At 41.2% G+C, this 19,160-nt stretch overlaps 2 non-coding genes across 2 annotated transcripts; one reads left to right on the top strand and one right to left on the bottom strand.

Moving 5' to 3' along the window:
- Window positions 1–1,194: 1,194 nt before the first annotated feature.
- Window positions 1,195–1,300, bottom strand: LOC141662414 (small nucleolar RNA R71). Its single transcript, XR_012550532.1, has one exon. It is a non-coding gene; the product is annotated as a small nucleolar RNA R71 (small nucleolar RNA).
- A 16,661-nt stretch (window positions 1,301–17,961) lies between these two features.
- Window positions 17,962–18,068, top strand: LOC141662488 (small nucleolar RNA R71). The gene has a single exon (XR_012550603.1). It is a non-coding gene; the product is annotated as a small nucleolar RNA R71 (small nucleolar RNA).
- The last annotated feature ends 1,092 nt before the right edge of the window (window positions 18,069–19,160 follow it).

Below are 19,160 nucleotides of genomic sequence, written 5' to 3'. Positions count from 1 at the left end.
TGTGCATTAAACCGTTATGTTGTAAAATTCTATAGACATATATGGTCTCAATATAATTGGTGTCTATTCAGCTTCTATCTCGTTTGTTGATGTCTAGTAGTATGGTACTCGTACAACGAAAGTTGGCGTTTATCAGTTTCGTGTTATTTGATTAATGTCATCACCATTACATGCTAAGGTTAAGAATGAAAAGGCTATTGAATGAAGTACTTTTTAAAGTTTTAATCCCTTGTTTATGTCATATATTATTCAACTATATTTACTCTCTTTAGTTAATGTTCTCTAGTATAATACTCAATAGTTACTCGTAGTATAAACAAAGCCAAATTTGTTATTCGTCTTAGCATTAAATAATAGCCATATCATTGTTGAATAAGTGTATAAATCTCATAGTTAATCTAAGCTTGTCCCTGTGGGAACGAACTAAAAATAATTCTGTATTACTTGTGAACGCGTGTATTTGCGTGAATTTTAGCGCGTGTTTAGCGACTAAAAGTTTTTGGTGCCGCGGCGGGGACACGGTGTTAACTTTTAGTTACGTGCTTGTCATCAGTGATCGTTAAATTTCATTGACTCGGACATTGTTACTTACCTATTATTTTACTTATCGTATTTCAGTTACCCTAGCGAGCGTGTATGCATACACGTTCGCAGGCTCGTATGAGAACTCTGGATCAAACCGAGGAAAAAGCTGTAGTGATTCGAAGGGTAGTTTTTGAGGATGAAGAGAAAGTAGAAGAAGAAGAAGAAGAAGAGGAAAGTAGAAGAAGAAGAAGAGAAAGTCGAGGAACTAGCTTTAGTAGTGATGGGAGATCAAGCAGAAAATCCTAAGGCTCTGATGGACTATTCTCAGCCTAAGATCAATGATATTTAGTCGAGCATCATCATACCAGCCATCGCGGATAACACCTTTGAAATCAAGTCAAGCACGATTCAGATGATACAAACTCAGTTCAGTTTGGGGGTTCTCCTACGGAAGACCCCAACATGCACATCAGGGATTTTATCGAGATCTGTGACACTTTCAAGTTTAATGGGGTGACTGAAGATGCTATCAAGTTGCGACTCTTCCCATTTTCTCTTAGGGATAAGGCAAAGTTCTGGTTACATTCTCTACCACCAGGGCATATCACCACATGGGAGGATCTTGCTCAAAAGTTTCTCACTAAATTCTTTCCTATGGTGAAGACTGCTGCAATCAGGAATGTTCTTACTCAGTTTGCACAGCAAACTGGAGAATCTCTGTGTGAGGCTTGAGATTGATATAAGGAGATAATAAGGAAGTTCCCACACACGGCATGCCTGACTGGATGATTATAAATTGTTTCTACAATGGATTGGGTGCCACTTTTAGACCCATGCTCGATTGCAGCATCAAAAGGAGCATTGTGGGCTAAGAGCTACAATGAAGCTTATGAATTGATCGAATTGATGGCTGCTAATGAATACCAGAATCCTTCTCAGAGGCTAACTCGGGGTAAAGTAGCTGGAATTTTGGAGTTGGATGCAGCAACTGCTATAGCTTCCCAACTTAAGGCTTTGACGATGAAGGTGGACACTTTGGCTAATTATGGAGTTAATCAAATCACTAGTATTTGTGAGCTTTGTGCGGGGACGCATGAAACTGAGCAGTGCGCTATTTCTAACGAATCAGCTCAATTTTTCAGCAACTTTCAGAGATCACAACAACAAGCTCCAGCCACTTATCATCTAACTAACTGCAATCATCCTAACTTCAGCTGGAGTAATAATCAGAATGTGGTTCAACAATCTTATCAGCCGTACACAGTAAAGCAATATAACCATCCTGGTTTTCAGCAACCGCAATATGCCCCTAAGCAGCAACTTCAACTTCAGCAGCTATCGCAAGCTAATGAAAAATCTGAATTGGAGGAGTTGAGGCTCATGTGCAAGAGCCAAACTGTGTTTATCAAGACTTTAGAGAATCATATTGGGCAAATTTCTAATGCATTACTGAATCATCAACCTGGCAAGCTTCCAAGCCATACTAAAGTGCCAGGCAAGAAGGAAGCTAAGGAGCATGTTAAGGCAATTACATTGAGGTCTGGTAAGGTTGCGAATCCTGAAAAATCAAAGACTCTAGAATCTGAAGTTGTGGCTGAAGAAGAAGAAGTGCAGAAGGAAGTATAAGTGGAACCAAGGAAGACTACTATTGAGCACACTCCTCCTGAGGATAATACAGGGGAGAAACATATCTATCCTCCACCTCATTTTTCTAAGAGGGTACAGAAGAAAAAGCTGGATAAGCAGTTTGAGAAGTTCTCAAGGTGTTCAAGAAACTTCACATCAACATACCTTCACTGAAGCTCTTGAACAAATGCCTAGTTACGCGAAGTTCATGAAAGGTATTCTCTCTAGGAAGGTAAAGCTTGATGACTTAGAGACCGTTGCTCTCACGAAGGAATGCAGTACTGTGCTGCAATAAAAGTTGCCTATAAAGCTTAAAGATCCTGGAAGCTTCACTATTCCATGCACCATTGGAAAAGTGTCATTTGACCAATGCTTATGTGACTTGGGAGCTAGCATTAATCTAATGCCCTTGTCAATCTTCAAGAAGTTGGACTTGCCTGATCCAAAGCCTACTTATATGACTTTGCAGTTGGCCACCCATTCTATTACATATCCACGAGGTATTGTGGATGATGTCTTGGTCAAGGTGGATAAACTCATATTCCCTGCTGATTTTGTAATTCTTGATTTTGAGGAGGATAAGAAGATTCCCATAGTCTTGGGAAGACCTTTCTTGGCTACTGGCCGAACTTTGATAGATGTGCAGAAGGGTGAGCTCACCATGCGAGTGATGGATCAGGATGTAACTTTTAATGTGTTCAATGCCATGAAGTTCCCTACGAAAAATGAGGAGTGCTTAAAAGTGGAGTTGGTTGATTATGTGGTTACTTCAGAACTTTATCAATTGCTAAGGTCTAATGCCTTAGAGAAGGCCTTGTTGGGAAATTTGGATAGTGAAGATGATGAAGGGGATGAACAGTTACAATTTCTGAATGCTTCTCCCTGGAAGAGGAAGATTGATATTTCTTTTGAATCTCTGGGAATAGAGGAGTTGAAAAAAGCTCATAAGCGCCTCAAGCCATCTATTGGGGAAGCTCCTACTCTTGAGCTTAAGCCTTTACCTGAACATTTGAGGTATGAATTTTTAAGTGATGCATCTACATTGCCTGTTAATATTGCATCTGACCATTCAGGTAGCGACAAGGAGAAGCTTTTGAGAATTCTTAGAGAATTCAAATCAGCAATTAGCTGGACTATAGCAGATATTAAGGGAATCAGCCCTTCATATTGCATGCACAAAATTCTGCTAGAGGAAGGAAGCAAGCCTACTGTTGAGCAATAGAGAAGGCTAAATTCGATCATGAATGAGGTTGTGAAGAAGGAAATCCTTAAGTGCCTGGATGCAAGGATCATCTATCCTATTTCTGACAGTTCATGGGTGAGCCTAGTTCAGTGTGTGCCTAAGAAAGGAGGTATCGCTGTGGTTGCTAATGAGAAGAATGAGCTTATTCCTACACGAACAGTCACGGGGTGGAGAGTTTGCATGGATTACAGGAAGCTGAACAAGGCCACAAGAAAAGATCACTTTCCTCTACCATTTTTTGATCAGATGCTTGACAGATTGGCTGGGCATGAGTACTACTGTCTTCTGGATGGTAGTTCTGGTTATAATCAAATCTGCATTACTCTAGAAGATCAGGAGAAGACTACTTTTACTTGTCCATTTGGTACTTTCGCCTTTCGGAGAGTTTCTTTTGGACTATGTGGAGGTGTTCATGGACGATTTCTCTGTGTTTAGTGATTCATTTGATGAGTGCTTGCAGAATCTGGGCGACGTTCTCAAGAGGTGTGTTGAGACTAATTTGGTTCTCAATTGGGAGAAATGTCCCTTCATAGTGCGACAGGGCATTATTCTTGGGCACAAGGTCTCTAATAAGGGTCTTGAGGTGGACAAAGCCAAAGTGGGGGTCATCGAAAATCTTCCCCCACCAATTTCTGTTAAGGGAGTTCGTAGTTTTCTTGGTCATGCGGGCTTTTACAGGCGTTTCTTCAAGGACTTCTCAAAAATTTCTAAACCTTTGTGCAATCTTCTGGAGAATGATGTCTCGTTTAAGTTTGATGATGAGTGCGTAGCTACTTTTGATTCTTAAAGAAGAGTTTAATCACGGCACCTGTCATAACTGCACCCGATTGGAGTGAACCTTTTGAGATGATATGCGATGCAAGTGACTATGTAGTTGGAGCAGTTCTTGGGCAGAGAAAGAACAACATATTTCATGTAGTCTGCTATGCTACTAAGACTCTTAATGGTGCTCAACTGAACTATACTACTTCGGAGAAGGAACTTTTGTCTATCGACTACAGTTTTGAGAAATTTCAATCTTATCTGCTTGGGACGAAGGTGACAGTTTTCACTGATCACGCTTCTGTTCGATATCTCGTCTCGAAGAAGGACTCGAAGCCTAAATTGATCATATGGGTTCTTTTGCTTCAAGAATTTGAATTAGAGATCAAGGACAGAAAAGGGACTAAAAATCAAGTCGCTGATCATCTCTCGCGTTTGGAGGATCCAAGTGCAACTTCACTAGATAAAACATTAATCAATTAGTCTTTTTCCGATGAGCAACTGTTTGGAGTGCTAGAGGAAGAACCGTGGTTTGTAGACATTGTGAACTACCTTGTGAGTAATATCATGCCTCCCGACTTATCATATGCTCAAAGGAAGAAGTTTATGCATGAAGTGAAGTGGTATATATGTGATAAGCCGTTTCTTTTTTGACAAGGAGCTGACCAAATCATCAGGAAATGTATTTCTTACAGTGAAATGGGAGGGATCTTGTGAAATTGCCACTCAACGTCTTATGGAGGATACTATGGTGGAGAAAAGACAACAGCTCGTATTCTTCAAGCAGGTTTCTTTTGGCCGACTTGTTTAAAGATGCTCATCAGTTCGTTTTGAAATGTGATCGATGTCAACGTGTGGGTAATATGTCCAAGAGGGATGAGATGCCCCTTAATGTGCTTCTCGAGGTTGAAGTCTTCGATGTTTGGGGAATTGACTTCATCGGGCCATTTGTCTCATCTTGTAACAATCAGTATATCTTGTTGGCAGTTGATTATGCGTCGAAATGGGTTGAAGTTAAGGGTTGCCAACGAACGATGCGAAAAGTAGTGCTTAATTTTCTTCACAAGCAGTTATTCACAAGATTTGGAACTCCAAGAGTCATAATCAGTGATGAGAGGTCGCATTTGTGCAATCGCAAGTTCACTGCTATTATGCAAAGGTATAATGTGAATCATCGCATTGCTACGACTTATCATCCTCAGACGAATGGTCAAGGTGAGGTATCTAACAGAGATATCAAATGCATTTTAAAGAAGGTTGTATGTCCATCAAGGAAATATGGTCTTTGAAGCTTGACCAAGTTGTTTGGGCGTATAGAACAGCATACAAGAATCCATTGGGTCGTCATTTTAGTTGGTTTATGGTAAGGGTGTCATTTACTGGTGGAGCTAGAGCATAAAGCGTATTGGGCTTTGAAGAAGTTGAATCTGGACTTGGATGTAGCTGGAAAGAAGAGGATGCTTCAATTGAATGAACTCGACGAGTCCTGACTTCAAGCTTATGAAAATAACAAAATATATTAGGATAAAGTCAAAAGGTGGCACGATAGGGGTCTAGTGCTCAAATCATTTGTGTCGGGGCAACAAGTTCTTTTGTTTAACTCTCGTCTTCGTCTTTTTCCTAAGAAGTTGAAGTCAAGGTGGTCAGGGCCGTTTGATGTCAAACTATATTTCTACATGGAGCGGTGCAGATTTTTGAGAATGATTCCGGCCAAGCATTCAAGGTAATTGGTCAGAGGTTGAAGCATTACTATGGTGACACGGCAAACCGCGAGGTGGCTAGTGCCATTTTATTGTCCATTTGATCTCACATTTCTACGTCGAGCTAACAACGTAAAACAAGCACTTCTTGGGAGGCAAACCAAGTTTGTTGTACATTAGTAGGTAGAGGAAGCAAGAAGAAAAGAGAAAAATACAAACAAAATCAGAAAAACAGAAAATTTCAGGGATAACTTTAGAAGTTGAGCGCGCCCTCGCTGATCAAGCGCGCGGCTGCGCTGGAATTCCAGAAACCAAGCGTGCCCGCGCTGGTCTAGCGCATGGCCGTGCTGGGGTCCCAATTCAGAAAAAAAAATAAACAGCAATTTGTGAAGAGAAAATCGGGGTTTTTAATAGAAAATCAATTTCCACATCCCTAATTTCCCTCTCCAAATCAAACCCATTATTCCCACTATTCCCATAATCAATTCTCACTTCTATTCCATATCTAATTCTCTTCTCACCTCCTATATATACATACACTTATACACAAACTTCTCCACCACTTCTCAAATTCTCAAACACAATTCTCTCTCAAACACTTATCTTTTATTCTCTCTTATTCAATCACAATGGCACCCAAAAGAAAAAGAACTCAAGTCAGCAGCAGCACCGATTCTTCGAGTGCATGTGGTATGAGACCAAGGTTTTCAACTCCCAAGGCTGAAGCGGAGTATACGAGGCTTCTCTCGAAGCCTATAGCAAAGGAGCGAGGTTTTCTACCATCAGGGAAAGATGGTAAGTTGTTGGAGATGATCTTGGAGATGGGCTGGGTTCCTTTTGCGAGGCACCCGTTGCTGTGCCCATGAGTGTCATTCGTGAGTTCTATGTTAATGCAAGGACGGAGAAGAATGGTTTCACTGTGGTTCGGCGGATGACGGTGAAGTACAGTGCGGATGCGATAAGAAGGGTGATTGAGCAGCCCGCGAGGAAGCCCAGTCAGGACACCTGGAACGATAAGACTCTAGAGGACTTTGATTTGGATTTGATAGTTTCTACTCTTTGTGTGCCTAAGACTCATTGTTAGTTCAAGAGGGGCACGAGTGATTATTCCACATTTCCTGCTTCGTGCATGAACAGGTTTACACGTTCTTGGAATTCATTTATTTGTGCTAACATCATGTCATCTTCTCATGTGAATGAGATTACTGAGGACCGTGCTCGTCTGTTATGGGATATTCTTCAGGGGGACTATGTGGATTTGGGGATGGTTATTTACCAGGGTATTTTGAGGTTCTTGAGAGGAGGTATTACGGGTTCTATACCTTATACGTCCGTTGTGACAAAGTTGTGTGGCAGTTGGTGTTCATTGGCCCGTACATAAATAGCTGCATCTTCCCAGTGCTCCTATCAACAGTTTGACGTTGTTGAACATGACATAATGGTATGGTGGGAAGCCCGATCCTAAGGGGCTTGGCTATTTTTATGACCATCTTCCAGGTGGAAGACCAGGGGGATCAGACGTTTGCTAGTGGGACTTCGAAGGCTCGTCGAGCAGCATGGAGAGCTCAGTTGGGAGAGGAGGATGATCCTTCGGGATCGCTAGCAGCAGCAGCAGGAGGCAGGAGCAGATGTTGGAGCTGGTTTGAGCACGACGCAGTATAGGCGTCTAGCGAGGAGGATGGATGTGATGCATGACATCCATAGTCGGTTTGCACGTGATCTCACCCAGGCACTAGGGACTGCATTCAGAGCCACAGGTGTTGACATCCAGTGGCCAGTATTTGGTGAGGACTCCGTGTATCCACCTCTAAACACGCCTGACACTCCACCCACTGAGGGTGATGATCCCGATTCTGAGTAGGTTTGCCTGATTCCTTACTATTACCTTCACCGAGGACAGTGAAAATTTTAAGTTTGGGGGTAGTAGTTGAAGGAATATGTTTTGTGTGCGTCGCATATAATTTGCATATTCATGATAGTTTAGTGCATATAGTTGTATATTTTTCCATGTAGTTTTTTTTTAAATTTTATTTTGGTAGTTTTATGATAGTTTATTCATATAGTTTCATGCATTTGCATTATAATATGATCCCTTAGATGATTTTTCCAATTGACTTGTGATATTGATGCTAGTGTAGTGATGTCGTATTTAGTGATGTTAAGTCTTGTCAAATTGATTTGCATGCTAGAGACAATTGTATTTCACTAAGTCTTATAGGTTGCTTGAGTGCTAGATCATAATCATGGTTTGTTTGTTTGTCAAGGTTTAATAGCTTGTTTATATTTAAAATTTAGGATATTCTCTTAATAATAAAATAACATGGATTTTTAAAAATTGGAGAAAATTGGATTTCATTACTAGTTGTTGTGGCTAGGTGTCAATTGGCTAGTAGCCAGCTCAATTTATATGAGTAGTCTAGGGTTGAACGAGATAGAGCGAAACGCACTCGTTCAGAAATTTGTGAAAAAAAAGAAAAAAAAAAGAAAAAATAATAAAAATAAAAATAAGTGTTATGTATAATTGATCACGAGTGGGCTCTTTAGTACTCGAGTTATTAAGTTCTTAGGGGACTTTGTGCCTAGTGACCTATGGCTTTTATAGTCTGGGATCCGCTAACCTAACGCTCGTTACATGGGTACTATTGTATAAGTCTTTTGTGGACCTCACTCATTGCACGGTCAAATAAGCATACTTGTTGTTTTGTTGTGAATAAAAGCATGAATCCATATAAAACTCCAAAATAAGAATTGAAGTGTTATAAGTTATTTTGAGTCTAGCTTTTATTATATTTATAACCTTGCAATTGCTTTGATAAGTAGTGAGTCATGATTATTGATCTAGTTGCGACAGTATATTTGTAAGCAGTTGCACACACGCACGTCTCTGGTTTATAGGTTGATTTGTGGGGTTTGATTGATTTTTATGTGAATAACTGTATTTGTTGAGATGTTGCTTGTTGATTGGTTTAGTTATTCTACTGGGGATCGTTGCATTCATTTAGTTGCATTCATGTATTTTTATTTCTTGTTCTTTAAGTTTGTTTATGCTTGAGGACAAGCATTGATTCAAGTTTGGGGGTATGTTGAGTGGCATTTATGAAACTTTATTACACTCCGCAAAGCTTTGAATTGGTATATTTGTACTCAAGTTGTTGGTGTTTGTTAGGGCGAAAACGCGCGCTAATATTCACGCAAGTATACGCGTTCGCAAGTAATATAGAATATTTTCTAGTTCGTTCCCTCAGAGACTCAGACTAAATTATTGTCTAATTAAACTCACTCACCAATGTATGATTACTTCTCAATGTTAAGATAATTACACTTAAAATTGTTGATTAAATATTAACTATAATTAACTACTTAATTAATCACTTAACTAACACTTCAATTTATCAATAATAAAACACTCATGAGATCACAACTTCATTATTACTTCCTTCTATAGCCATTGTTATTACCTTTAGCATGTGACAGTGATGATATTAATCGAATAACATGAAACTGATAAAAGCCAACTTTCATTGTACTAATACCATTCTACCAAGCATCCACAATTAAGATAGAAGTTGAATAGTCATCAATTATGTTGAGTTCCTATATGTCTACAGAAATTGACAACACAACGATTTAAGCTCAAGTTATTCCTTTTGATTACATAGGGCAAATAAAACTATTAGAGTTACCCACTAATCATGCACAACGTACATGAACCTATGCTAGCATGGCAAGTTCTAAATCTCAAGATCCACCGTCGCTTCACAAGAGATTAACACCCTATCTTATATGTTCACGACGCACATAAGACGAATACGCACAACCAATACTAGATATCATGCAATCATCACACACTAAAGTATTAAACAATTAACTAAAGAATTCCATAATAAATCCGTTGCAACCCCATGATCACGATTAGCCCATAATAGAACTTATCGCCATCATGGGTTCATATGAAATCATGTCAAACAAACACAAGAAAATAATAACTAAACTAATTATATTAAAACAGAGTACGTCACAAGAGTAAATAAGTCAAAGCAAGAAAACTAGCATCCAACGTTACAACGAAACAAGAATCACAAGAAAATATGCTCCCTCTTCGTTGCGGTGTGCTAAATCGGTCTTCTTCCTTATCTCCTTCGCTTCTTGCGTAAAACACAATCTAAAACATAATCCCCTTAATACTCTCTGTGAAAACGTCTCAAATCTACCTATATAATAGTCCCATAAAACTCAGATTACATAGAAGTTGGAAGCCAAACAGAAGTAGAAGTCTAAAATAATTTATCTTTTTCCCCGACCCTGCGCGGCCGCTCAGCATAGCTGCGCGGGCGCGCAGGTTGCTGCGCGGCCGCTCAGCATTGCTGCGCGGGCGCGCAGGCCTCTACTGGAAAAAATCCAGGTTTGCTCCGTTTCTTCACCGTAATCTGCCCATTCCTTTCCTCTCGCAATGGTGAACACATGCCAAGGCTTATTCTTGATGATTCCTCCCCCGAAATGCAACTAATACCCTGAAATGCATAAACACTAGAAAAACGCATCAAATACACAAAATACTTGATTTCAAGACACCAATTTAAGCCATTTCAAGACGTTCTAAGTGTTATAAAATGCCACTAATCACACCCCCAAACTTAAATCGATGCTTATCCTCAAGCGTCACAGACTCAAAAAAATAAAAATATGCATGAATGCAATCTATATGAAAATGCAACGATCCCCCTTACTACAATTAACCAACCAAATTGTCACATCTCAACGAATGCAGTTAGACAACTAAAGATCAATAAACTCATGCAAACGGACATACAGCCAGAAACGTGGTGTGTGCAAATGCTTAACAGATATGCTTCGGAACTAGACCAATTACTATGACTAGACTATCCTCAAGGCAATCCTACGCTTATACAAAGAATAAAAATTCTAGGCACAAAGTGATATACAACACTACAAGAACTCTGGAGCTTACTACGGAATCGTGCTTTTTATTTACAACTCAAATGCTTATTTGACCGTGCAATGAGTGAGGTCCAAAAAAGACTTATACAATGGTATCCATGTAACGAGCGTTAGGTTAGCGGATCCCAGACTCTAAAAGCCTTAGGTCACTAGGCACAAAGTCCCCTAAGAACTTAATAACTCGAATACCAAAGAGCCCATTCTTGATCAATTATGCAAAATTTTTTTTTTTTTTTAATAACTTCTGAGCAAGTGCGTTTCGCTCCATCTTGCTCAACCCTAGACTACTCGCAACATATGCGAGCCGGCTACCAGCCATTTGACGCCTAGCCACAACTAGCAACAACTTCCATATTTTTTTCTCCAAAATTTTTTCTTTTTTCATGTCTTTATCACTAAGAACCTATAATCGAATTCTAAGCATAATAAGTAGATTGACCTTGAAAACAACCAAATCATAACAACAATCTAGCCCTTACGCATTCTTTAAGACTTAGTGGACTTACAATTGTTTCTAGCATGCATATCAACCTACACAACTTAATATCACTTTAATGTTATCACTACACTCACATCAATATCACAATTCAGTCGATAACTTATTGCAAAAGGGATCATGGTAAATGCATGAGCTACATGACATTCATAAAAAAAACTAAATGGCATAAATTATGCAACTATATGAACTAAACTATCATGAATATGCAACTAAATGACACACACACAATATTCCTTAACTACCACCCTCAAACTAAAAATCTTCACTGTCCTCAGTGAAAGTAGTAGAAAGGAACACAGGGTATACCTACTCGGAGTCATCATCATCATCACCCTCAGTGGGTGGAGTATCAGGCGGTGGGTATGCAGAGTCCTCACCAAAAACTGGCCACTGGATATCAGCTCCAAGGCCTCGAAAAGCAGTCCCTAACGCAAGGGTGAGCTCCTGAGCAAACCTGCTCTGCGTCTCATACATGGCATCCATCCGCCGTGAAAGCCTCCTATACTGGGCATCACCCATCCCAGCACCCTCCTGAGCTCTCGAAGAACCAGCCTCACCACGCCCTGGCCTAGCCATAGTAGTACCTCGTGCTGGACGCCCTCCTGGAAGACGATAACCCAGCCCATGCTCCTCAGGCTCACTACTGGTCCACTCCTGCATCCCATTCAGAGTGCCAGAATCAATCGGAGCTGCTGGCAACTGCAACTGCTCATGAGCCGGCCAGTTCACTCCCACTGCTCGACATAGCTTCGTAACCGTGGATGCATAAGGGATGTTCATATGCTTTGCTCCCCTCAAAAACTTCAGAATTCCTTGGTAGATAAACTCACCAAGGTCCACATAGTACTCATCATGCAGAATTCCCCACAACAACTGTGCTCTCTCAACTGTGACCTCGTGTGCATGTGAAGAAGGCAAAATATTAGCACATATAAATGCATTCCATGCACGGGCATACCTGTTCATGGCGATCGCCGGAAAGTGACGATACTCATTATTGCCTGGACTGCGGGTCCAAACTGTGCCCGGTCGACAGAGAGTCGCATAAATCAAATCCAAGTCAAAATCCTCAGCAGTCTTTTCATTCCAGTTCTCCTCCTCGGGCTTCCTCTCTCGCTGTCCAATCACACGGTGAATCGCCGCAGGATGATAATCAACTGTCAGCCCACGGACTACAGAAAACCCATTCTTTTCAGCCTTCGCGTTCGCGTAGAACTCGCGAACAACGCTCATCGGTACTGCTTCGGGTGACTCACAAAAAGCTATCCACCCCTTCTCTGCAATCATGGGCAACAACTCACCATCCCTCCCTGATGGTAAAAACCCCCTCTCCTTCAGAATCGGCTTCCCCAACAGCCTAGTGTACTCCTCCTCCACAGCTCTGTCAGTTAACCGAGGCCTTGCAGCAGTACCCCTCGATGAATCAGCAGTAGGAACTGTGCTGCTGCTGTCAATAGTGCGTGCTCTCTTGGGTGCCATTGATTCGTGAATAAAAGTGTGTAAGAACTGATTTTTGATGTTTGTGAGAGGGTTTAAGTGTAGGAAGTTTTATGGGAGATATGTAGGATAGGTGTATGTATATATAGGGTGTGGATTAGATTAGGGTTTGGGAATTAAGGGATAAAATGATGGGGTAGTGGGAACAATTCGTGGGTTTATGGGCTAAAACTGTTTTTATGTTTTTGTTTGTTTTTTTTTTCTGAACTGTAAAAAATTTTCTGGAACTCGACCCCTGCGCGGCCGCTCAGCATAGCTGCGCGGGCGCGCAGAGGGTCTCTGGAAAAAAAAAATTTCAGCCCCTGTTTTCTGATTTTTTTGTGTTTTTGGATAGGTTATTAACTTCTAAGGGTTCCTGTAACAACAATTCATGGGTTGCCTCCCACGCAGCGCTTCTTTTTCGTCATTAGCTTGACGTTCCGTACCTTTCTCAAGTAGTCAACAAAATGGCACTAACCACCTCTCGGTTTGCTATGTCCCCATAGTAGTGCTTCAACCGCTGACCGTTAACCTTGAATGCTTGGTCCGGATCATTCTCAAAAATTTCCACCGCTCCATGTGGAAACACAGTTTTGACAATAAAAGGTCCAGACCACCTTGATTTCAACTTCCCAGGAAAAAGTCGGAGCCGAGAGTTGAATAAGAGAACTTGTTGCCCTGGCACAAATAACTTTGGATGTAGCTTCCTATCGTGCCACCTCTTCACCTTTTCCTTATACATTTTGTTATTCTCGTACGCTTGAAGTCGAAATTCATCAAGTTCATTAAGCTGAAGCATTCTTTTCTTACCAGCTGCATCTAAATCCAGGTTCAATTTCTTCAATGCCCAGTAGGCCTTATGCTCAAGCTCCGCCGGTAGATGACATCCCTTACCGTACACCAACTGAAACGGTGACATCCCAAGTGGAGTTTTGTATGTTGTTCTGTAAGCCCAAACAGCTTCATCGAGCTTTAAAGACCAATCCTTCCTTGACGGACAAACAACCTTCTCTAGAATGCGCTTTATCTCTCTGTTAGACACTTCCGCTTGACCATTTGTTTGCGGATGATAGGCAGTAGCTACTCGATGATTCACATTATAACGCTGCATCATAGAAGTGAACTTACGGTTGCAAAAATGCGATCCTTCATCACTTATGATTACCCGAGGTGTTCCAAACCTTGTGAAAATTTGCTTATGAAGAAAATTTAGCACTGCCTTTGCATCATTTGTCGGTAAAGCTTTAACTTCGACCCATTTTGAGACATAATCGACTGCCAGCAAGATGTACTGATTATTGCAAGACGCGATAAAAGGCCCCATGAAATCGATTCCCCACACATCAAAGACCTCGACTTCAAGCATCACATTTAATGGCATCTCATCCTTCCTTGACAAATTTCCCACTCTTTGGCAACGATCACACCTTAAAACAAACTGATGAGCATCCTTGAACAAAGTAGGCCAGAAAAAACCTGCTTGCAGAATATGAGCTGCCGTCTTCTCACCTCTATAGTGTCAACCATAAACCGTGGAATGGCAGTCTCGTAATATCACCTCCGTCTCACAGAACGGGATACATCTCCTGATGATCTGGTCAGCTCCCTGTCTAAACAAATATGGTTCATCCCACATATACCACTTCACCTCATGCAGAAACTTCTTCTTTTGAGCGGATGTCAAATTAAGAGGCATTATATTGCTGACGAGATAGTTTACAATATCTGCAAACCATGGTTCTTCCTCCTGAATTGCAAACAACTGCTCATCCGGAAAAGATTCATTGATTAACGTCCTATCTTGTGAAGTAGAATCGGGATTCTCCAACCTAGAGAGATGGTCAGCTACTTGATTCTCAGTACCTTTTCTATCTTTGATCTCTAACTCAAATTCCTGAAGTAAAAGCACCCAACGAATGAGTCTCGGCTTCGAATCCTTCTTAGAAACCAGATAGCGAATAGCTGCATGATCAGTGAATACTGTTACTTTCGTACCAAGCAGATAAGATCGAAATTTCTCAAAGCCAAAGACTATAGCCAAAAGCTCCTTCTCAGTAGTGGTGTAGTTCAATTGGGCACCATTTAAAGTCTTACTCGCATAGTAGACCACATGGAAGAGATTTTTCTTGCGCTGTCCCAGAACTGCACCTACCGCATAATCACTCGCATCACACATCATCTCAAACGGTTCTGTCCAATCTGGTGCAGTGATCAAACTCTTCTTGAGAGTCTCGAATGCTGCCAAACATTCATCATCAAATTTGAACGGCACATCTTTCTCAAGCAAATTGCACAACGGCTTAGATATCTTTGAAAAGTCCTTGATGAATCGCCGATAAAAACCCGCATGACCAAGAAAACTACGGATTCCTTTCACAGAATTAGGTGGGGGAAGATTTTCAATGACTCCCACCTTGGCCTTGTCCACCTCCAGACCCTTGCTAGAGACCTTATGCCCAAGGATAATGCCTTCACGCACCATAAAATGACATTTCTCCCAATTAAGCACCAAATTAGTTTCCGCGCATCTTTTGAGTACGGCGCGCAGATTATTCAAACATTCATCATATGAGTGTCCAAAGACGGAGAAGTCATCCATGAACACTTTGACGTTATTTCCAATCATGTCAGAGAATATAGCCATCATACATCTCTGAAAAGTGGCCGGGGCGCCACATAACCCAAACGAAACTCTGCGAAAAGCAAATGTGCCAAATGGACAAGTGAAGGTAGTCTTTTCCTGATCCTCTGGTGCAATACAAATCTGATTATACCCGGAATACCCATCTAGAAGACAAAAATACTCATGACCCGCCAATATGTCAAGCATTTGATCAATAAATGGAAGGGGGAAGTGATCCTTCCTTGTGGCTTTGTTCAATTTTCTATAATCCATGCATACTCTCCATCTTGTAACTGTTTGAGTAGGGATGAGCTCATTCTTTTCATTTACGACCACAGTGATACCTCCCTTCTTAGGTACACATTGTACGGGGCTCACCCACGAGCTGTCAGAAATAGGATAAATGATGCCTGCATCTAGCCATTTCAGAATTTCTTTCTTCACCACCTCCTTCATGATGGGATTCAGTCTTCGCTGTTGTTCCACAGTTGGCTTACTACCTTCCTCTAGCAGAATTTTATGCATATAATATGAAGGACTTATCCCCTTGATGTCTGCTATGGTCCATCCTATAGCCGATTTGAATTCTCTCAAAATCCTTAAGAGCTTGTCTTCCTCACTACCTGAAAGGTCAGATGAAATAATAACAGGTAACGTAGATGAATCACCTAAAAAAGCATACCTCAAGTGTTCAGGTAATGGTTTGAGCTCCAAGGTAGGTGCTTCCTCTATTGATGGTTTGAGCTTCCCTTCAGCATTCTTAAGGTCAGAAGTACCAAGAGATTCAAATGGTATGTCCAGCTTTCGCTTCCAGGGAGAAGCGTTCAGATATTGTAATTGCTCGTTGCTATCTTCATCATCGCTGTCAAAATCCCCCACTAAGGCCTTTTCCAATGCATCAGACATTAGCATGTGATCGAGTTTCGAAGTAACCGCAGAATCAATCACATCCACTTTTAAGCACTCCTCATCTTCTGTAGGGAATTTCATTGCGTTGAATACATTGAAGGTCACATCCTGATCTTGGACCCGCATAGTAAGTTCACCTTTTTGTACATCTATCAAGGTACGGCCAGTAGCCAAGAAAGGTCTTCCCAAGATTATGGGAATCTTCTTATCTTCCTCAAAATCCAGAATAACAAAATCTGCTGGAAAGAAGAGCTTATCCACCTTGACGAGCACATCCTCAACTATACCCCTTGGGTAAGTAATGGAACGGTCAGCCAATTGTAGCGACATGTATGTGGGTTTTGGATCAGGCAGATCCAGCTTTTTAAAGATCGACAACGGTATCAGATTAATGCTTGCTCCCAAATCACAAAGGCACTTGTCAAAAGTTAGATTGCCAATGGTGCAAGGAATGGTGAAGCTTCCTGGATCTTTCAGTTTTGGTGGTAACTTTTGCTGCAGAATAGCGTTGCATTCTTCCGTGAGAGCAACGGTTTCAAGGTCATCCAGTTTCACCTTCCTTGCCATAATAGTCTTCATAAACTTCGCATAACTAGGCATTTGTTCCAGAGCCTCAGCGAAAGGTATATTGATGTGAAGTTTCTTGAACACCTCCAGAAACTTCCCGAACTGTCTATCCAGCTTTTGTTGCTGCAATCTCTTAGGAAAAGGTGGTGGAGGATAGAGCTGTTTCTCCCCTATATTAGCCTCAGGCAGAGTGTGTTCAACAGTAGTCTTCCTTGGTTCCGCCGCTTTCTCCTTTTGCTTAGATTCTTCATCTCTAACTTCAGCTTCGACTTCCTTTGCCTTTTCAGCATCAGCCACTTTTCCAGACCTTAAGGTAATAGCCTTGACTTGCTCTTTAGCTTCCTTCCTTCCTGGTACTTCCGTGTCACTGGGAAGAGTGTCAGGTTGACGATTGAGCACTGCATTGGCTAATTGACCGATTTGATTTTCCAAGGTCTTGATAGAAACCGCCTGACTCTTGCACAACAGCTTAAGTTCCTCAAAATCAGCACTAGTGGGTGCAGCTGTACTTCCCTGTTGAGGATATGATTGCCTTGTAGCATACTGCTGTGGTTGCTGGAATCCAGGTGGGTTAAACTGTTTACTCACTCCTTGCTGATATGGTGGCTGAATAGCATTCTGATTATTCCCCCAGCTGAAATTTGGATGATTTCTGTTATTAGGATGATAGGTCGCTGGCACAGGCTGCTGTTGTCGCTGATAATTATTCACATACTGAACAGATTCGTTTACAAAAGAACACTGATCCGTAGCATGAGAACCTGCATAAAGCTCACAAACCATAGCTATTTGATTAATTCCATACATAGCCAGAGAATCAACCTTCATTGATAGCGCTTGGAGCTGGGCTGCAATAGCGGTGGCTGCATCAACTTCCAGAATACCTGCTACCTTGCCGGACGTCATCCTCTGAGTGGGGTTTTGATGCTCATTTGCAGCCATCGTCTCTATAAGATTATACGCCTCAGTATAGCTTTTAGCCCATAAGGCTCCTCCAGCTGCTGCATCGAGCATGGGCCGAGATTGGGCCCCCAAACTATTATAGAAACCAGTGATCACCATCCAATCCGGCATTCCATGATGTGGACATTTTCTCAACATTTCCTTGTAGCGTTCCCAAGCCTCGCACATAGATTCTGTAGGTTGCTGCACAAACTGAGTAAGAGCACTCCTCATAGCAGCAGTCTTTGCCATTGGATAAAACTTCACCAGAAACTTTTGCGCAAGATCTTGCCACGTAGTGATGGACCCAGCTGGTTCAGAATGTAACCAGTCTTTAGCCTTGTCCCTTAGTGAGAATGGGAAAAGCCTCAACTTGATAGCCTCATCAGTCACGCCATTATACTTAAAAGTGCTGCAGATCTCGACAAAATTCCTTATGTGCATGTTGGGGTCTTCAGTTGCCGCTCCTCCAAAAGAAACAGAATTCTGCACCATCTGAATAGTGCCCGGCTTGATTTCAAAGGTGTTAGCTTGAATAGCCGGATGAAGGATGCTTGACTGAATGTCATCAATTTTAGGCCGAGAAAAATCCATAAGAGCTGGATCAGCTTGAACAATACGATCTCCCATGTTTACTGGTTCTTTCTGCTCAGTTCCTGAATCCGAATCCTCAAAATCTAACTTCTCCGGAATATCAAGAACTTCGTCTGTCTCCTCAGCTGTATCTAAAGTCCTCTTGAAAGCACGAGAACGAGTTTGCATAAACGCTTGCTAAAGTACCTGAAACACAACCGAAAAGAGTAAGTAACTACTACGTCCTAATCACTGAGTCCTAATGACCAATGATGGTAAGTACATAAACTAAACAAATACGCCGAGTCCCCGGCAGCGGCGCCAAAAACTTGTTAGGGCGAAAACACGCACTAATATTCACGCAAGTATACGCGTTCGCAAGTAATATAGAATATTTTCTAGTTCGTTCCCTCAGAGACTCAGACTAAATTATTGTCTAATTAAACTCACTCACCAATGTATGATTACTTCTCAATGTTAAGATAATAACACTTAAAATTGTTGATTAAATATTAACTATAATTAATTACTTAATTAACCACTTAACTAACACTTCAATTTATCAATAATAAAACACTCATGAGATCACAACTTCATTATTACTTCCTTCTATAGCCATTGTTATTACCTTTAGCATGTGACAGTGATGATATTAATCGAATAACACGAAACTGATAAAAGCCAACTTTCATTGTACTAATACCATTCTACCAAGCATCCACAATTAAGATAGAAGTTGAATAGTCATCAATTATG

Source organism: Apium graveolens, chromosome 5, assembly GCF_009905375.1.
Source record: "Apium graveolens cultivar Ventura chromosome 5, ASM990537v1, whole genome shotgun sequence".
Taxonomy (NCBI): domain Eukaryota; kingdom Viridiplantae; phylum Streptophyta; class Magnoliopsida; order Apiales; family Apiaceae; genus Apium; species Apium graveolens.
Note: the sequence above shows the minus strand (reverse complement) of the source record. Positions and strands in the feature narration are given on the sequence as shown.